The sequence below is a fragment of the Rattus norvegicus genome, chromosome 11, assembly GCF_021556685.1.
Source record: "Rattus norvegicus strain SHRSP/BbbUtx chromosome 11, alternate assembly SHRSP_T2T, whole genome shotgun sequence".
Lineage (NCBI taxonomy): Eukaryota > Metazoa > Chordata > Mammalia > Rodentia > Muridae > Rattus > Rattus norvegicus.
Genome location: NC_141544.1, coordinates 40,600,440 through 40,620,755, shown reverse-complemented (window position 1 = coordinate 40,620,755; position 20,316 = coordinate 40,600,440). Strand labels below are relative to the sequence as shown.

Sequence of the window (20,316 nt, the reverse complement as noted above, 5' to 3'; positions counted from 1 at the left end):
ACATTGTTTCCAAAACAAACAAACAAACAAACAAACCCTGTAACTTCTGTAAAGTTCTGCCGATATCTAGAGAAGTTCCTGGCATATCAAGCTGTAGGTATTTGTTTCCTGCATCACACGTGCAAACCGAGCATCTAACAAGCTTCGATGTCACGCATGTTCAGATACATTTAGCAACCCACCCTACTACGCACACTCGTGGAGATCTGTGTGTGAGTTTGGGAAGTGCAACAGCACGTACCAGGAGGCAAGAACAGAGCACCTCAAACCCAAGCACCCCTGACCCACCCTGAACCCCAGGGAGCTGTGCAGTTAAGGGAGGGGGTGGAGGGACGCAGTACTCTAGGAGGAGCTCTCCCACCAAGAACAGCTCCTTACTCAGTTGACTCTAGTGACCACTCCAAGGTGCCCCAGATACTTGAGGTCTGAACCTAACTAGACCAGGGATGAAGGCAAAACACAGCTCACGGAAACCCAAAAGAAGTCGAGCTTGATCAGTACATGTGGCGTCTTTACAGAGAGAACCAGGTATCGGAAGCTGACAGTGGCCACAGACTCAGCGTCAGCTGCAGGCTCCTTTGACTTCTCTCAATGGCAGCTACAGCTGAAGCCATGTCAGCAGAAGACGCCCACTCAGAGGGGCAGCAGGCCCTTCACCAGCCAAGCCAGGCACAGCTACGACTCTAACATTCCCGAGGTGGAGGCAGGGGAGTCATGGAGATGAAGGCCAGCAAAACCCTGCCCAATAACAAAGTCTTACACTAAAATGAAAAAGTGTGTGTGTGTGTGTGTGTGTGTGTGTGTGTGTGTGTGTGTGTGTGTGTGTGTAAAAAGCCATAAATTCATTTGCTGGTTCTTCCCATTTAAAAGATGTCTCCTACTCGGGAGTAAGCTGTGAGCTGTGCCAAGAAGACACGTCAGGAAAGTACAGTAAATGAACGTCAGTTCCTTGGAAAAGACACCTGAGCCAACACAGTAATCAGTTTTCTCTTCAAAACTAGATGTCAAATATAAAATGTACACATAAAATGACTGCTCTGGCCAGGAACCACTTACTCTGGAATTACAGCCTAATAAAGGTATTGAAATGTTAATGTTTATAGCTTTATATTTTGTAATCAACTCTCTGAACTGATGGAGCCAACATCTATCTAAAGGATGCAGGCATCCTGAGGGGAGAGAGGACATTAAGCAAAGGAAAGCACCAGTAAGCAGGGAGGCGGGCAGGTGGCTCTCACTACTTCTTCCTAAGGCTTCGCCTTCTCAGTCAGAAGCACCTTCTGGCAATAAAACAAGACAGGACAGTTGGGAGGAGGGAAGGAGGGCAGAAACCTCTCTCTACCTTTTAATCTACAGCTTAGAAACATGGCCCATTGCTAATGTCCAAGACACAGAAGAACGGCGGCCGAGAAAGCTCTGCTATGAGGGAGTTCTGTGCGGAATTCAGGCTAAGAAGGAACGAGAGGGCAGAGAGCAACTGTCCAGTGTCACTGACCCCATCTAAAATCTGCCAGAGACCTTTAAAGTGTAAAATAACTTTGACAGATAGTACGGTAGGTTGAGTAAGAGTGGCTCCCACAGGCTCAGAGATTTGAATGTTTGGTCAGGAAGGAATGGCACTGCTTGACAGGCATTAGGAGGCGTGGCCTTAATGGAGGGAGTGTGTCACTGAGGTAGGCTTTGGAGTTTCAAAAGCCAAAGCCAGGCCCAGGGTCTCTCTCTTCCTGCTGACTGTAGATACAAATGAAGAACTCTCATCTATTTCTCCAGCCCCATGTGTGCCCCCATGCTCCCTGCCGTGATGAAAATGATATAAACCTATGAAAGTCTAAGCAGGCCTCTGTGAAACTGTAAGCAGGCCTCAGATAAATGCCTTTCTTTGTAAGAGTAGCTGTGGCCATGGGGTCTCTTCACGGCAACAGAACACTGACTAGGACAGACAGAAACCAGTAATTATCATTTTATTACAAAAGTATTCCTCTGAACAAAGAATACCCCAGGCTTGGAGAAAATGCATTTAAACTTCCTTTTAACAGAATATAATTTGCACACAACTTCAGTGCACTGTAAACATTTCCAAACTCTCCCGATGCTGAGAAGGGAGCCTGCAGCTGGCCAGCTTCAGAGCCATCCAGGTGCCCTAACAGCAGTTACCACCCAGTCAGGATGCCGGCAGACCCTGGTTCATTGTTCCCCAGGTTTGCCTCAGGGCAGTTTTTAATAAACTCTGAGGTCCTAAGTAGAAATAAGAAAGGTCTACTCTGAGCCTGATGATAAGAAAGAAAATGTTAGGTATACAAGACAGGGAACAGCTCCACAACCCAAATTATATTTGTTCAATCCCCTCTACATCAATCACAGGTAAATAAATAAATAAATAAATAAATAAATAAATAAATAAATCTTGAGATCAGTTTCTTCTCAATCTCAAGAGAAGGTTTAAAAATGAGTTAATTCCAGCCACTTCCTCAATAATCACGGAGTATGAAAACAGAAACTCAAAACCTCTAAGTGTGTCAACTCAGTATACAGTCAAGAAGGACACATAGCACCATCCCCAGTAAACTGCTAAAAGCAACAGAATTTCAGAGCCCAGAGGACCAGAACTAGCCCACACTGGATCGCTGTGCAATCAGTAAACAGGTTAGTAAGCAAACACAGCCAGGGCACACTGAGCTATTGGGAGGAGGGAGGGGGCAGACATATCTTCGCCAGCAGGAACTCACTCACGAAGGATTGAACAGAGAGGATCCAAGTGTTTGATGTGCATTTGGAACCATCACAGCTGCAACTGCACCTGCAACTGCACCTGCAACACACCCCTGTCTTTGGGTCCCTATCCCAGGTAGCTTCTCTACAGGGTTGTCATGGAAAGGAAACCCAGGGTGAACAGGCTGCATCTGGAGGGTAAATGTGTGCTATCCATGCTCCCCATAAACTGGACAGAGTCCAGAAAGTAGAATGGAGAGCCCAGTCCCATTCTAGCACTAATAAGCCAGGAGGGGAGTGGCCAGATTTAGTGGCTGCTAAATGCAATGGTGAGGGCATCCTCAATAGGATTCGAGCAGGATCCAGACAGAAAATTCAGTGTTCTTTACTTCTTCAAAAAGCAATTACATTTTACTAGCAGGGCAGAATGGGGTGCTCCACAGTGTTGCCAAGCCTGAGAACCCATGAGCACCAACCTGAAACTTTCTAGTCCCAACACCTGCCCTACGGCAAGCGTCCAGCGATGGTGGCCGCTAGCTCAGCTCCCAGAAGGACCTAACGAAACCAAGTAAGAAAGCATTCAACCTGCCTCTCTCTGGACACCAGAAAATAGCACCTAACAAATTATGTCCTGACCACTTGATTCATGGTATCACACTTCATCCTCACAGCAATCTATGATAGAGACCATGATCACCATCAATCATCATTATCACCACCACCACCACCATCATTCCCATTTTTCAGAAACAGAAAGGCACAGGACAGCTGACCCCAAGTAAGACGACGATGCTGACACTGACGGATCTTTAGCAATTTAGTTCTGTATTTCCCATCCAGAACATATGGCTTCTCTAGAGACTGTACAGGGACCCCAACTTTAGATGTCAATGCCATGCACTGCTAAGCCAGGAGCCAGGGGTTGACAGAGATGTAAACTGGTATTTTACCTGCAGTTCTGAAATGTTTCTCTCGGCAAAAGGTCAGGCCTTAGCAAACAGAGCTCACATTCCCAATGTGTCGGGCATCACTTGAGTCCGGTACTTGGCATTTTTATTTTTTTTTTACTCAAAAGAATCTCATAAACCGTCCATCCCACCCCCTGAGATAATCCCTTCATTTTGCAGGCTTGAGAGACTCAGGGTTGAGGGTTCGAACAATCGCCCCACCAAAAGAAAGGTAGAAACCGTGAAGGGAGGTGACTGTTAAAACCGTCAGCCAGGGACAGAGCAAGCTGCTGCGCTGTGGAGAGTCTTCTGACACTTGGTCATTTCAACAAGCTTTGTGGCTGCTCTGGTGAGAGTCACTTCCATAGGCCCTGAGGTGGAACCCAATGATAAATAGTAGCCATGCCTCCTGGGCCAGTGAGACAGGTCAGTGGGTGAGGGTGTCAGCTGCCAGGCCTCAGGCCGCAGTTCAGTGCCCAGACCCACGAGTGGTAGAGAAAGAGAACCTATTCCCACAGGATGTCCTCGAACCTACACACACACACACACACACACACACACACAGAGAGAGAGAGACAGACAGACAGACAGAGAGACAGAGAGACAGAGACAGAGAATTAAGACAAATATGTAAATAAAAAATTAGTGACTACCCCAAGAGGTTGGCAGTCTAAGGAACTCCACTTCCCAAGGATTACCTAAATGCACAGTTTTAAGAATAATCAAAAGAATATAAAAAGAGGGGGAATCCACAGGCCTCCAAAGCGTAAGAGAATTTTTACCTTAAAATTTAAAGTTTTTGTTATAAATATCACATCCCAAATTCTAACCACTACTGTTCAGATCACACACATTCACCAACCGCCCTAGGGGGTTGCCTACAAATCCAAAAAATGTTATCAAAATGTAACTTTTTTTAATCTCTATCACTAACTTTAAGAATGTAGTAAGAAATTTACATCTTCCGGTCTTTACGATACAAAAACTATACATGAAGTGAAAAGTAAGTACTAAGAATATTTTGAAATAACTACAGCTCTCAGGAAGAGATCAGAAAATACACACACACACACACACACACACACACACACACACACAGTGTCTGTTGCAGACTTGGAATAGCGGTAATAGCAGTGGAAAGCAAACTTTATCCCTCAACAGACAAAAGGGATGATGTGCGTATAACCACATTATCTAATATGCAGACATTGATGTCACTCTGCTTCTTTAACTTCTTGCTGTGGGTATTTTCATGTTAGATCAATCACTCTGTATACTCCCTGAAATCTCCTAACATCTTAAAAAGACATGTTGATAATCCCTAAATCTAAAGCAGCACACCAACTGCTTCCCTGCTACAGATGTTTGAAAGGAAAACCGTCAATAATAAAAAATTCAGTATCATCCTTGGGGACCATGCAAAGGTTGAGTGGTTAAAGGCACTCACCACCAAGCTTGATGACCTGAGGTCCATGCCCCAGAACCCACAGGATAAATGGAGAGACCCACAAATGCAAGTGTCAAACAAATAAATAATAAATAAATAAATAAATGTTAAAAAATTTCATAAGAAGCCAGCTCTCCTCCCCTTCAGACACGTTTCCTTTTCAAACTTTACACGGAGGACTGGTGTGAGTGTGTGTTCATTTTTTTTTTTTCAGGCAAAAAAGAAATCCCACAAGATCCATAAAGTCAAGAGACATACATAGACCCCTCTTCTTGGGCTTGACCCAAGAAGACCTGCTGACTCTATCCTTTCCCACCTTTCTCCCCAAAAACTAGCTATGCGGGAAAACCTAAAAGCCCTAAAAGGAAATCCCCTTTGTGGCCTCATAAAAAAAAAAAAAAAACTTTTATAAAGAATAACTATGCATGTATTCACCACTCCGCATCAATGCTAACGGCAAAGCAAGGCCAGCAAGAGAAGGAAATGTTACAATACTGTTTTGTTACAATACTGCTGAATGCCTTACCTCTACCTGAAATCCCTCAGACACCGCTTCCTCCAGCACAAATTGATTCTCCCGCAGTAGGCCACGCGGCTGCTGTTTAAACACCACCTAGATGCTACTTGGCCACGTCCTAAGCATGCTCTCCCACGTCACCTACTGATTACCTGTATCAAAACACACAGCCCGCAGCTGGGCCCCCTCCGGCCTCCCGAAGCAAGCCCTCGTGTGTGCAGCTCACCCTTTTATAGTGGAGGCATGTGATGCGCGTATCTGCACCAGCTGTTCCTAATTACCTCTCAGACTGGGGTGAATGACTCAGCAACACAAACTCTTTTAAAGAGTCACCCTACCTTGTTAGCCAACCAACGTAGTGAACAAAGGGAAGCCACTTGACAGATCTGACGACGGTTAAACAACAAGAGTCGATCACTCCTCCAAAGCTACTCAACTCCAAGATGACTCACCAGGAGCCTTTTTTCCCCTAGACTCCCTTATGAGGTCCAAAGCCAGAAGTGGCAAGCGCCTTCAAGCCCAGCCCAGAGCTTGCACCACTACCACAAGAGCAGGAAGAATAGGCCAACCCATACCTCTTCCCATTTCTCTGTAGCGCTCAAAGGCTCGACCAGTAACAAATCTACGGTGCTCATCCTTTAATCTTTCTGAACTGCCTTCCCTGCAAACACAGTAGTCTGAAAGGAGTGCTCGAATACCTAAACAAAGACCCAGCAGGGGCATCCTCCGAGGCAAGCAGTCACAACACTACAGTTCTCCAAAAAAGAACAGCATCCTGCAAAAACAGTCTTTGTTCTTCCAAGCCTGTCGCAGGAGCTGGATTTTCCCACACACGTTCTTTCAGAATTACTACGTCTGCCTTGACTCAGCGCACGCTGAGCGTAGAGAGCTCACTACATAAAAGCCAGCGGCGCAATTCCACTAAATGACACCAAAGTACCGGAGAAGATCGAGAACGCGTTGGCCCTGGCGCTACCAGACACGAACACAAAGCTGATGTCTATCATCGAGACCCCACTCTGCCTATGCTGTGCGAGTCTAAATTACAAACGTGCGGCGAGCTACAACAAAGGGGAGCGCGGACCGCCGGCTGGTCCCGGAACCCCGGCCGGCTCGGCCTTGCCCCCGCAGCAGGCGGAGCGGGACGCGGCCCGCGGAGCGCGGTGCAGGGCGGCGCCGGCACGGCCGACCCGGAGTGTCCGCGCACCGCGTAAACAGCACGCAGTCCGCCGCCCCTTCTAGGCCCGCGCGGCCGCCCGCCACCAGCCCCGGTGACCCCCGGGAAGGACGGCAGCCCGCACCGTCCGAGCCACTCACCGGAGCCGAGGCGCGGCACGGCCCGACTGCAGGCGGCAAGCGGCGGTCAGGTGACTCACTCCCTCCGCGCGGACGGCCGCCCGTCTCCTCCCCTGCGCTCCGCTCCACTCCGCCACCGCCGCCAGCGCCTCCCGGCGCTAAAGCCCCGCCCCGCCCCAGGCCCCGCCTCCTGGCTGAAGCCCCGCCGAGCTCCAGGCCACGCCCGTGTCTGAGCCACGCCCCGCTCCAGGCCACGCCCTCCGCTGGTAGGATCTCTATTTCGCCTTGGGCGAACTCGGTGTAACGTTGTGGAGCAAAGTACTGTGTGCCCAGGCCTCCAACCGCGTGCCCTACCTCCTCTGCCTTTGGTGGCAAGGTTACACGTCCCGGGAGACCACCTCCTCTAACCTGCTGAAGGTAAAAAAAAGAAAAAAAAAAAGAAAAACCTGACGTCTCCACGACCCCTGAGTTGTTGTTCTCGCCACCCACACACAACAGATTAGGTTAGGGTCTTCTGCCCCACAACCTCCAGAAACCTCGGAAGTTCGGTTCAGCTAAGCTCCTGTGCTGCTTTCCTGTAGGAGCGTGAGAACCAAGTGTTTGAACTTGCCGAAAAGGGTGTGTCAACATCTGTCTGAAGCTAGGCAGGACTTTTAGGAGCAGATTCTGAGAGGAGAAGGCTGTTGCCCTTCTAAATGATCACTAACTCCCCTTCAAGTTGTTTGTGTCCGATGAGGCCCTTCCTCGAAAACCACAAGGCATGTATGTAACCTGGACTGTGCTTTGCTCATTATAACCCTTTAATATGCATGCTTCCCTGATCAAATCCTTTCGCTGCTTGTACTCAGCCCGACACTGCTTTGAGAGTAATTCCTGTGCCCTTCACAGTTGCCTGAATAATCTGCACTCTTATTTACTAGCTGTATTCACCAACAAGCAAACACATTGTACCGGCCTTTACATCCGGAATAATGTACTAAGCATCTGGTAGCCTACTTCTGTCCTTCTATGCTGTACCACCAGGAACCATGAACGCCGGTTCAATGTCCTGTTGATGTCAGCCATCGTTCCTCAAGTCCTGCCCCTGCTTTTATCCTCAGCTACTTATTTGAATGCTTGTCCAATTGTTCGTTTTTATTTTTTTTATTATGTTCACGGTTCAAGGCAGTGTTTTTCTGCAAGGCTGCATGCACTCTCCACAAGGCTTATCAGTCTGGAGAAGGGGTGTGCTGGGCTGACTGACCTGATTAGAAATGAGGAAGGAATTACCACCCCAGAGGCCTGTAGCCCCTGAGACGTGTAGCCCTGGTAGGATTTCTGGAAAGAAATCGTGTTGCTGGCTTTGAGTTCTAGTGGAAAGATGCAGAAAAATGGGTAGCCCCAAAATGCAATGTACTCCTTAAACACACATGACAGGCCAGGGGCTCCAGGCAAGGGGTTGCTACCCAGTAGTAATATCATTGACATGACTACATCTGTTCAGTGCATAAACTGTTGTGACTTAAGAACACTCAATTACCTCCAAAACAGGTGAGAATCGGGCCTAAGTGTCGTGGGTGGCCGTGTGAGTGACAACCCAAAGGCTTCCTGAGGAAGCAGAGCTAAAACCAGGGCTTGGCTGAGAGGAGTGTGATCCAACAGGCCGTGAGGGGATCCAGACATGGGGGCAGGTGGCTTCCGGATCCTGAAATCATTATGTAGGTAATCAGCGAGAAATGAGGGGTGTGGGTTGATGAGGGCTCTGACAGACATTCGAGAGTTCTGAGGCATCATCCACTCTACTTCCGTTCCGAGACAAAGTATAATCTGCCTGCTTTCCACACCTCTCCAGTACATTATTTGGAAAAATTACTTTATATAATTACTTTACTTAAGCATGTTTATCTTGACTTGTCCTCTAAGAACACGTATTTTAGCATGGGCTGCCCACCCCAACTATTTGACAAAATGGGAAGAAAAACGGCAAAACAGACTGTCTTAGTCCGGGCTTCTATTGCCACAATAAAACACCATGAATAAGAAGCAAGTTGGGGAGGAAAGGATTTATTCAGCTTACACTTCCACCTTGCTGTTCATCAGCAAAGGAAGTCAGGACAGGAACTCACACAGGGCAGGAACTTGGACGCAGGAACTGATGCAGAAGCCATGGAGGGATGCTGCTTACTGGATTGCTTCCCCTGGCTTGCTCAGCCTGCCTTCTTATAGAACCCAGGACTACCCGCCCAGGGCACACAGTAGGCTGGGCCCTCCCCACTTGACCACTAATTGAGAAAATGTGCCTTACAGCTGGATCTCATGGAGGCATTTCCTCAAGGGAGGCTCCTTTCTCTGTGATAACTCTAGCATGTGTCAAGTTGACACAGGAAACCAGCCAGTACAGAGACCAAAGAGTACAAACATTGTATCCATGAGAGGAGCTAGAAAGTGAGCTGTTTCCAATAGAGATCCCATGCTATTCAAAGATCTACAGGGGAAAAGAGAAGTCAAGAGTTCAGCCGTGGGAGTCACAATCATAGGGAGAAGGCTCAACTGGGAACTCCTGCTCACTGCTCCAAATTCCTTAGTCAGGTTCTACTTGATGAGATCAGAGCCATATTTGATTATGCCACATCTGAAACGTTGCTTGTCCTTTTACCTGGGAGCCTCACTTGAGGGTACACTCTGCCTGGGACCCTTGACGGGGAATTCCAGAGATCTGTCTTGAAGATCCTTCCCAGCCTATTTCTACTGGATGTGCTAAGTAGTCAATTTTATGATCTACCCCTTTTCTATTTATTATTTTACTTTGGTTTCTGTAGGCTGATCAGATTCACTCATTCAAAACTAAAATGGCAGCTATCGTAGACGATTCTCCGACTCACACAGAACAACACCTATGCAGTCTTTCTCTGGAGCATTCTTCTCCCCTCCACACCAAGATTTCAACGTTTTCTCACAGGATCACAATGGCCTCTATTCTGATCAGCCAGACGGAACTTTCCTACCAAGGCATCCGGAGATTTGAGATTGCCAGGACTGTGAGGAGCAACTCAAATGACAGCGACTGAGATCTACAGGACTTGAAAGTGCAGACTCTGGACTGAGATTCTAATTCCACAGGACTGAGCGGCACAGGGATCAGCACTTTTAACATTGATGTGGGTGGCCTTCGGGTCACGGTTGAGAAACTCTTAAGTTCGAACTTGAAGTTTGCCACCTAGCAGGGGGAAAAAAACATGATTAATAATAAAACAAAACCAAGCCAATGGGAAGGATAATGCGCTATACCTGGAGCTGGATTTCTTCCCTTGGCTGATGAGAGATCTTTCAGATGTGTGTTGTTTAAATTATTCTAAAGTTGAGAGGGTAGAAAGAGAATGTGTGTAGGCTGGATGAAGGGAAAAGACAATAATTTTCAGTGTTCCTTGCTTTGAATCAAAACCACTTGAAGAAGGAGGAGGAGGAGGAGGAGGAGGGAGAGGAGGGGGAGGGGGAGGAGGGGGAGGAGGGGGAGGGGGAGGAGGGGGAGGGGGAGGAGGGGGAGGGGGAGGAGGAGGGCGTCTTTCTCTACAGTCTGACCATCGGCATATTCACAAAGGGCTATGTGGACTGACTCCGCCTTCTGGACGTCCTGAATTAGCATAGCGTATTAGCTACTAAGTCAAGAAAACATGGGCATTGCCCCCAATTGCCGATTATTCACTGTACTCCAGTTTTTCTCCCCGCCCCCCCCCCCCCCGCACTGAACATGTTTACAAATTGAAGCGTGCACAGTTTCCTATGCTCTTCTGAGGGGGTTTCATCTGTCGGCTTTTAAGGATCTCCTTGGGATCTTTTGCATTATTTGTTCCTTAAAATATTAATAAAAAAAGATTGCTCAAGTTGGTTTTTTTCTCATGAGATTTTTAAAGGGAAAAGAACCTTCAAGGTGATGGGCAGGCTGCTGGGAAGATGCAGGTGTGAAGACTTGATGTCAAAGCCAGTCCACACCCTGTAATCCCAGCACTGGAAAAACAGAGATGGGGGACGGAGGTGGGGGGGTATCCCTGGAGCTCAGAGGTGTGGGGAGGGGGGAATCTCTATAGCTAGCCAGCTGAGCCAAACCAATAAACTTTAGGTTCAGTGAAACCCTGTCTCAAAAACAAAATAAGGTTGAGAATTATATAAGACACCAGGATTGACCTGGGCCCCCACATGCAAATGCATGGGGTACATGTGCATAGACACGTGAATGAATTCACACACATACATCCCTGTGATGGTTTCTACATGCTTGGCCTAGGGAGTAGCACTATTAGGAGGTGGGACCTTGTTGAAGTAAGTGTGTCACTGTGGGTATGGGCTTTAAGACTGTCTTCCTAGCTACCTGGAAGTTAGTTTTCCACTAGCAGCCTTCAGATGAAGATGTAAAACTCTCGGCTCTGCCTGCACCATGCCTGCCTGGGCACTGGCATGTCCCTGCCTTGATGATAATGGAGTGAACCTCTGAAACTGTAAGCCGTCCCCAATTAAACGTTGTCCTTATATGGGTTGCCTTGATCATGGTGTCTGTTCATAGCAGTAAAACCCTAAGACAATCCCCTACAAATGCGCGTGCCCGCCTGCCCCCCCCCACACAGAGAGAGAGAGAGAGAGAGAGAGAGAGAGAGAGAGAGAGAGAGAGAGAGAGAGAGACTGAGACTGTAGGAAGGAAATGTGATTATTATCAACTGATGTTGACAATCAATTGAGAAAATCAGCCTGGTGCAGAACATAAAGATTCTATGCTACTGTCCCACATGATGCTTCTTTGCCTCATAGCTGTGGTTTGCAGTCCCCAGGAAGATGTACCCATGAAGCAGGGACATCCCACCCTGTTGATCACTTACGCTCCTTGACTTATGCAAAGCGGTGGCAAAGCTTTCTATGCGCACACCTCCGGTCCATGCATCACCAAGCTTGCGCAGCGCTGCGCATGCGCATTATTCCAAAAACAATACTCTTGTTTTCAAGCGTTTCTTGTCTTCATTCTCTTTTCAGACATTATAGCGGCTTTATCGCAAAAACAAGATTGTGTCGTTTACGCTGAAACGCATTTTAAATAACTCCGAGCCGCTGCCGAGAAGAGATTTTTCGAAGAAATCTAGAAATATTCGCCATCGTTCTCTCTTCTGGGGACAGAGTACCTGGCATGGCTGTCAAGATGAAAAACCCAAATCCTTCCAGGAAGCAGCACGTGGTGACTGTGAGTGACAACGTGGCACCATATCTGGACAAAACATAGCATTCGTCAGATGATAGGTGGGTCCTCCGTTTTCTTCTTCTTCCTTCTGGGGAGAGCTACAGAGTCACAGTTACTTCTCATTCACACTCAGCTCCGTGTCTTACTTCCTAGGACACCTTACAGTCCCTCTAACGCTGGCCCAGGGCATCCTCTGTCATGCTCTGGTGCTGTGCTTCTGTAAATAACTGTCCACTAATTCCAGCAGCAAAATCTCTGGACGGGTGCCAAATCTAGGCTTTGAACTACAAGTAGGGGATGCTGAGATAAAACAGACTCCTACCTCCAGGAACGTTGCCATTTAATACGTCTCTCAAAAGTGATGAAGAGGGGTTGGGGATTTGGCTCAGTGGTAGAGCGCTTGCCTAGCAAGCGCAAGGCCCTGGGTTCGGTCCCCAGCTCCGAAAAAAAAAAAAAGAAAAAAGAAAAAAAAAAGTGATGAAGAACTGAAACCATGGCCCCTATTCTTCATTTGAAACTACGTGTGTGTGTGTGTGTGTGTGTGTGTGTGTGTGTGTGTGTGTGTGTGTAAAATGCAGATTTTATTTCCTAGGGAGCAGTGTTTACTGGAGAACAGGAAAGAGAAAGAAGGTGAGGAAAAGGTAGCCTCCAGTGAAGAGAGAAGGCAGAGGCCAGGACTGGTAGCACACACCTGTAAGCACAGAGCATAGAGAGTCATGAATTTGAATTCAATCTGGGCTACAAAGTAATACCCTTGCTCATTTTCCCCCAGAAGCATAGATAGCAGACAAAGGGAAGGGAGGCGGGGTATTAGAGCAGAAAAAAACTCTGTGTGACAAGGACTGAAGGTGTGAACCTGGTGATACTGAGATTTAACGACATCCAAAGTGGCTCAAAGACAGGAAACATAAGCACTTCCAAAATCCAGCAGAAGGCTGTAGTGGGATAGAGACGTCGTCGGCAGAATTTGTCACTCTCCCCATTGTCTCAAACCTGGTCCTGCCCTGAGGAAAACATGACTGGATCTAATCTAACAGTGGAGTGGCCACTATTTCTTCTCCTGAAATGACCTCCCTTAGAAGGTCATGCGGAAAACCAAGCCACTTTGCTATTAGAAAGTCAGCACAGGACATGCCTCTCCATTCTAACCCAGCAAAGTCTCTAGCATCAAATCCTGGTCTCTTGCATGAGCCCCTGCTATGCGGGTTACCTCCTCAGCGTAGACATAACGGGACGGTGCTTGTCTTTATCAGAACAGCTGTGATTACCCATCAGCGACCCTCGTGATAAGACCTAATGATGTTCTCTCAGAGAAGAAAGGCCAGGGCTTCATTAGTTCCTCCTCTGAGATGTCAACAACTCACTTTTTGCACCTTTCTGCCAGCCATCTGTGATTCTGCCCTAGTCGTCTGTAGTCTTAGATGCTAAAGCGTAGAACGTTCACCGAAGGCTAGGACTCCGTCTGTGCAGCTGTAGAGACGCAGTCATGCCTTTCGGTTGTACAGCTGTTCTGGGGTTCTCTAGTAAGTAACCCCCAAGATAGGTGGGTAGGATCATTTCACTGATCTATCATTAGCACCCAACCTGGAAGGAAACTGAAAATATACATCCTTGACAGACTGTGTTCCAGGTAAAAGAGTACTTGTACTTTGGAAGGGCGACAGTGAGTGAGAAGTGCTGTAATCCTAGAGAAGAAAAGAGTCGTGAGTACAGATGCCATCACAACAGCCTGTTTCCTGGAATGGAATTCGACAGGTAAGAAATACTTTCAGTAAAGAAATGATTACCCTCGGAGATTTAAAAATCTATAGGTAAGATCTGTGATAACAGAGGAGAGATGTCTTTGTCACAGAGACACAGAGAGTTGGATTAATTGCAAGTGGCTAGTTTGCACTGCTGGCCACTCCACTTCTGTTCCTCCGACCTCCGTCCTGCCCTGTGTTCCCAGTGGCACACCTAAGGATGCATGGGCTCCCCATCAGTTGTTTGTGTACCGTAGCATGTGACATTATCAGCTGAGCTGCTTCCCCACTGTGCCACGGGTATGGCTACATTCCTTTCTTAAAACCCTCAATTCCTTCCAGGTCACCTTCACCTAAAGTTGTAGTCAAAGGAACATCATTTTAGGGGTGCTGATACAAAATGTCCTGTTTTGCATATCTCTCACATTAGGATGCACGCCCCCTCCTCAGTGTGCTCTGTCCTCATCTCTGGGAGTGGTCTCAACTGGTTCTTCCTAGTTCCCTGACCGATTGATGGCCAACAGTCGAATGAAAGTGCAGTGGAGGGCTGGAGAGATGGCTCAGTGGTTAAGAGCTCCGACTGCTCTTCCAGAGGTCCTGAGTTCAAATCCCAGCAACCACATGGTGGCTCACAACCATCTTTTTTTTTTTTTTTTTATTAACTTGAGTATTTCTTATATACATTTCAAGTGTTATTCCCTTTCCCGGTATCCGGGCAAACATCCCCCTCCCCCCTCCCCTTCCTTATGGGTGTTCCCCTCCCAACCCTCCCCCCATTGCCGCCCTCCCCCCAACAGTCTAGTTCACTGGGGGTTCAGTCTTAGCAGGACCCAGGGCTTCCCCTTCCACTGGTGCTCGTACTAGGATATTCATTGCTACCTATGAGGTCAGAGTCCAGGGTCAGTCCATGTATAGTCCTTAGTTAGTGGCTTAGTCCCTGGAAGCTCTGGTTGCTTGGCATTGTTGTACATATGGGGTCTCGATCCCCTTCAAGCTCTTCCAGTTCTTTCTCTGATTCCTTCAACGGGGGTCCTATTCTCAGTTCAGTGGTATGCTGCTGGTATTCGCCTCTGTATTTGCTGTATTCTGGCTGGCTCACAACCATCTTTAATGAGATCTGATGCCCTTTTCTGGTGTGTCTGAAGACATCTACAGTGTACTCATATATAATAAATAAATCTTTAAAAAAAAAAGAAAGTGCAGTGGATATGTTAACACAACTAAACAAGAAAGGTAGCTGTGGGGAAGAGAAGTTAACACGTGAAGACAAGAAATAAAAGCCAAAGGTAGAAGCAACAATCCTGTGCACTGCCCAAGGTTGAAGATGTGTAGCCATAGACATAATATTTGATCCCGGCACTCTTACCTAGGATGACAGGAATACAGATTGCCATGGTTTGCATCATTGGTTTAAATAAGAATGAACCTGGTAGGCTCATATTCTTGAATACTTAAGAAGTGGCATTAGGAGTTGTAACCTTGTTGGTGTGGACTCATTGGAGAAAATGTGTCATGGGGGTTTATTTGAGGTTTCAAATAATCAGTACAGTGGCAGGATCTAGAGCTCTCCCTCCTTCTCCAACACATCCAGTGTGTCTGCCTGCACACTGCCATGCTTCTGGGCATGGTGATAATGGACTAAACCTCTAAAAGTGTGCACCAGGCCTAGTTAAATTTTTTTTTCTTTATAAGAGTTGCCATGGTCTTGGTGTCTCTTCATAGCAATAGAAACCCTAACTAAGACAGCCATTGAAATCATTCTGCTCACATTCCGCTTTGACTCTGTCTACTGGCATCTGGCTTTGCATGCAACCACTTTTACCTCAGGAGGCAGATAAAATAGTGGGTAGACAGTGCTGTTTGATACACTACAGGACTATTGATACAATGAAGCTTGTTGGCAATGGTCTTGTTGTAAATTATCCATCTCCCAGTGTTCTCAATGCTTCTGCAACTTTGTATGTAGGTGCCTCTGAAAGCTGAATCACCACTGATGTCTCTAAGTCAGACTTCAGAGGCAGCAAGTTCAGAGTCGCTGTGAGAGGGATGAGGGAAACCCTGGCCAGGCCTTCTCAGTGGAGTCCCTACTGCACAGAACCACCTTTCGCATTCATCTCTGGTGGGTTCGTGACTTTCCTTCCCCCGAAAGACAGACAGAAGGAGGAGTCCTTTCAGTCAAAAGTTTAAACATCACAGAGTCTTAGGTCAGCAGGACAGGACACGTAGATGCAGCTCAGGTCCTCAGAGGCTGCCATGAACAGATGCCCCATTGTGATTTCAGAGTTTCCTCTCTAGGCAAGGAAAGAAATCCCCATTCTTCTGAACTTCTACAAGGGAGTTTCTGTTACAATAGGCTAGTGTGTTGACCTGTAGGTCCTATAAACTCACGGCTTAATCTCAAGCCTCCCATATTTTTCTGATACATTCCGGGATGAACAGGAGTGCAAGGACTATTAGGAAAATAATGGACTGGATGGAGTTTTTAGCACAGCAAGATCAATTTTTTGATTTCTAACCCCCATCTGATGACCACAGAGGCACGAGGAATCTACAGGAGGTTAGTAGGCGATAAGGATAACCCTTGTGACTAGGGTCAATGCCTTTGTAACACATCCCTGGGAAACTCCCTTACTCTATGGCAGGAAGGCAGAGAAGGAAGAGCTCCCACTAGAACCAGCCATGCTTAACCCTTCCCTTAGAATTCCATCCTCTGTGACTGGGAGGGACAAACGTTTAAGTCACTGCAGTGTGTGGCAGTGTGGCATCGTGTGTTGCGGTGCAAATGCTGGAGACACTCAGCCTGTGATTGTGAAGTGGAAGTCAGTCAGCGAGCAGCAGGGAACAACCGTGTAATGGTAATGACAGAAAGAGAGGGCCGGATACATGGACCTGACTGTGGAGCTATGGAGACTGTTATTATTGACTTACAGGTTGCTACTTCCTCTTCAGGATAAGTAGATCACGGAGAGGAATGCAGAGATGTCAGTAAAAATACTCTGACTAAGTTTCAGGAAGTGACTCTTTTGAGATATGGGACAGCTGCCAGAGAGGGGAAAGGGGAAGTGGAAGTTGCAGTCCTTCAAAACAAACTCATGGATTCTAGCTCCATGCAAACCCTGGGAGAGCGTGAGAAATCGTATGGCTCCTTCTATACTGACACTTCAAACTCTCATCCCTTTTTGATGAATCAGAGAACAGAATAACTAATGAAGACCCACATCATAATTGACAGGTCACGCCAACTGCTCTGTGGGTAACATTTTAAAATTAGATGCATGTTAAATCCTTGTAGATAAAACGAGCCAACAGAAAGATGAGACATTAAATCTCATTTAGTTAAAGGAGATATCTTTATATACCAAAAAGAAAAATCTGAAAATTTTACAAAAGTCAAAGGAACATCTTTAAATTAATTCTAAAAGCATCAAGTTAAATTTATTATTAGAACTTCAGAAAATGTCCTATTGGCTAAGACCTTAGGGATGAATTATGGGCCAGCATTGTACATGACACTAGATGGTAAGTAGAAGAGAGATGACAGAAAAAAAAATTCATAGTTGTTGCTGAACTAGCATAGCTTTTAGAAGAAATGTCACTCACGGGTAAAATTCTTATTAAATTTCTATTTTTAAGTATGCTGCTGAGAATAAGAATATATAATTCATTGTCATTTGTAAGGGGACAGAGCGATGTTGTTAAAAAGTGCAAACAGCCAGAAGGAGCTGTATCCTATTCAACCCTCTGAATACATCTCTTTCCCACTTACTAATTTACAAACCATTTTCATAGGTTTTGTGTCCATTGCTACACCACCTTCTAAAGTAGATTTAAAAGGAATCATCCCAAATGGAAAGGTGGACTTGTCAATCAAAAGGATCACGGCAGGTGCTGTGCCGTTCTTCAAACTCATTGGCCAGTAGCCTGTTCCTGCCCTGGGCACCCTGTATAAGGATCCTGTAAATAAATACGGATAACTGAACTCGATGCCACCAGTTTCAATCCAGTTTCAACGCTCGTTCGTTGTCCTGTCACACTGATTGACACTCCTGGCTATTACTGTGTGTGCCCTGTGATGCACCATCCCTTCTAAAGTTGGACCAATTCCTTAACAAAGAGGGTATTCTAATCCGTCTTACTGCAATGATCAACAATGACATCCCCTGATCCAGGTGGAGTCCAGCTTGGAGTCACCTCGAGCAATCCAGGGATGTCACGGAAGGGGAAACAGGAGGGTGTGAAGTTGGACTTCCTACTACTAAGTCAGCAAGTTCAGAGAGCAAGTGTTCAGTAGCCTTGGATACTTAGTAGTCCAATGATGGGAAGGCACAGGGCACACAGCTCACTGCAGGCTGCTTTTAGAGGGACTTTTGTCCCTACAGAGAGCCATCTCAAGATAGTGACGGCACGCATGGACTTTAGAACCCAGCAGTTTGAGTGCTGGCTCCACTCCCTGCCACTTGGGCTTGCTTTGTTGGCCACTAATAAGAGCCAACCTGGTTCTTATTACAACGGAGTCACCACAAATACTGAATGAGATAGAACAGAGAGCATTTGGAACAGCACCAAGTGTTAGCTTTGTAATAGTGGAAAAGAGGATTTTACTTTTGACAAATTAAAAGTAAAGGTATTATCAGAGACCAGACCCCCACCAGACCCCACTTTTCTGGCTCTGAGATAGAATCAAATCATGAAGAATTAAGTAGTGGGGTAATGAGCACTAATAGAACACTCCCTGGGAGATCTTATTGAATGAGAGCTTTCAGGATAGAGAGTAAAACGCATGGCTTCAGCATCTGCTGCATTCCTTTTAAAGACTGATCATCTATGGAAGTTGCCTGCCCTCCCCTTCCCTGTGTATGCCAAATTAGAAATGTCCAAGATGTTATTTCTCCCTGGGAGGCACTTAGGCCAGAACGTAAACATCATGCTCCCTTGGCCATGGTTGGGGACTACACCACAAGACATAGTCTCCAAGTTCCCATTGAAAGCCTGCCTCCCGTGGGACTCCTGCCCAAGACTGCCCGTTGGTCTGGGCACTAGCTACTTTTCTCATAGCTGTGGCCAACCTAATAAGAAATAACTTAAGAGAGGAAGGTTTATTTAGGGCAGATAACCCATCATGACATGGAAGCCATGATGGTCCAGGTTCTGTTAGGAGTGGCTGGAGCTTGCGACTGGGATTCATCGTCCTGTGGTATGGATCCCGAGGCAGACCCAGGACCCCTGGGTCTTGGACTTCCAAGCCTCCACAACATTGAGCCAAATCAATTTCATTTCTTTACAAATGCACCCAGTCCGTTATTCTGTGACTAAAAACTAGGTCTTGATCAGACCTATATCTGTCATAGCCTTGATGTCCAAGCCTCCAGAAATTCTGATATTTATAAGCCACACTGCTTATGTTTATGGTATTTTTAAAAAGCAGCCTGAGTAGATTAAGGCCAAGAAATGCCTCACTTTATAATGTGAAGGTGTACTCTTGGGCCAGAAGACCTGAGTCCAAATCTTACCTCACCATTTATTAACACCAACGTGTGTGAGGCTGCATCCTACCTGTGAACATTTCAATCTAAGTAACTCATTAGTCAGGAATTGCCTTACATTTTGAGCTGTCTAAATAAGCATTTGCTGAATACTCAGTACAGAGGTAGGCAGTCCCCATGCAATACTTCACAATCATCAAAACAATGTGTGTATCTAGCCCTGCTTCATAATGAGAAGTTTGAGTGGCCGAGACATGAGACGATTTGTCCAAGATCACTTGGAATGACTATCCACATGCAGGGAAAGATGTGTTCAATATGAAATAGTAAGAAAAAAAATCACAAAAGGAAAAACTTCATTCTATATACGAATAGCATGAAGGAGCTTTTGAATGGTTATCAATACTCCAGAGAGTGCAAACATATATGAGGCAACTTCCTGGTTGGTATTCACAATCCCAAAGATGGGAAAGTAAAAGGGGACATCGGACAAAGCCCAAAGGAGCTTATGGAGTTCAGAGCAGCATCCAAGGGGAGCAGAGGTGATCATCATTTCTCTACAATTAGGACCAGGAAAAGTCCTAGTCTTTTGCACTTGTGATCAGTAATCACCAGGGTAGACTGAACAAGAACACATGGTATGACTAACTCAGGTTCTTCGAAAGGCAAACACCAGGATGAGATTGCCCAGGACAGTCAGGGAGAATGTCTGTATGAGATGGAGTAGGAAGACTTTTGTGCCAGGTCTGACTTCAGTCCAGGAGACAAGAACTGGGCAGTCTAATGAAGCTTCACAAACACCAGCAGAAAATCCACGAGCCTAAGACAGAACCAAGAGAACGCCCACGGCTCCATGAACGAGGTTGCTAGACAGCTCCAACATTCCGTCACTGACCAGGAGCGGCCCATGCGGGGCCATCGCCTGGAGCAAAGTTACTCATCCATTCCTAAGATTCGTAATTATATGGCTGAGCT

The 20,316-nt window shown here is 46.5% G+C and overlaps 1 protein-coding gene and 2 long non-coding RNA genes across 29 annotated transcripts in view; 1 reads left to right on the top strand and 2 right to left on the bottom strand.

Annotated features, from left to right (window-relative positions):
• Positions 1–7,048, bottom strand: part of Bach1 (BACH transcriptional regulator 1) — a 35,037-nt gene extending 27,989 nt beyond the window's left edge. For 2 of the 5 annotated variants that reach the window (XM_087576461.1, XM_087576464.1), the window contains exon 1: positions 6,938–7,048. The gene's annotated coding sequence lies outside the window, so the exon portion shown is untranslated. 5 annotated transcript variants of the gene reach the window in all.
• LOC102554346 (uncharacterized) lies at positions 6,548–10,223 on the top strand. Its single transcript, XR_015633256.1, has 3 exons — positions 6,548–7,333; positions 8,447–8,613; positions 9,715–10,223. It is a non-coding gene; the product is annotated as an uncharacterized LOC102554346 (long non-coding RNA).
• Positions 8,944–20,316, bottom strand: part of LOC134480966 (uncharacterized) — a 55,693-nt gene continuing 44,320 nt past the window's right edge. For 9 of the 23 annotated variants that reach the window (XR_015633237.1, XR_015633240.1, XR_015633233.1 and 6 more), the window contains 2 exons: positions 12,061–12,214; positions 8,944–10,112 (listed from right to left, as the gene is read on the bottom strand). This is a non-coding gene — a long non-coding RNA (uncharacterized LOC134480966). Of the gene's footprint in view, positions 10,113–11,763; positions 12,215–13,480; positions 13,802–20,316 lie in introns of those variants that run through there. The other 14 variants (XR_015633253.1, XR_015633254.1, XR_015633255.1 and 11 more) reach the window with 5 other exon arrangements.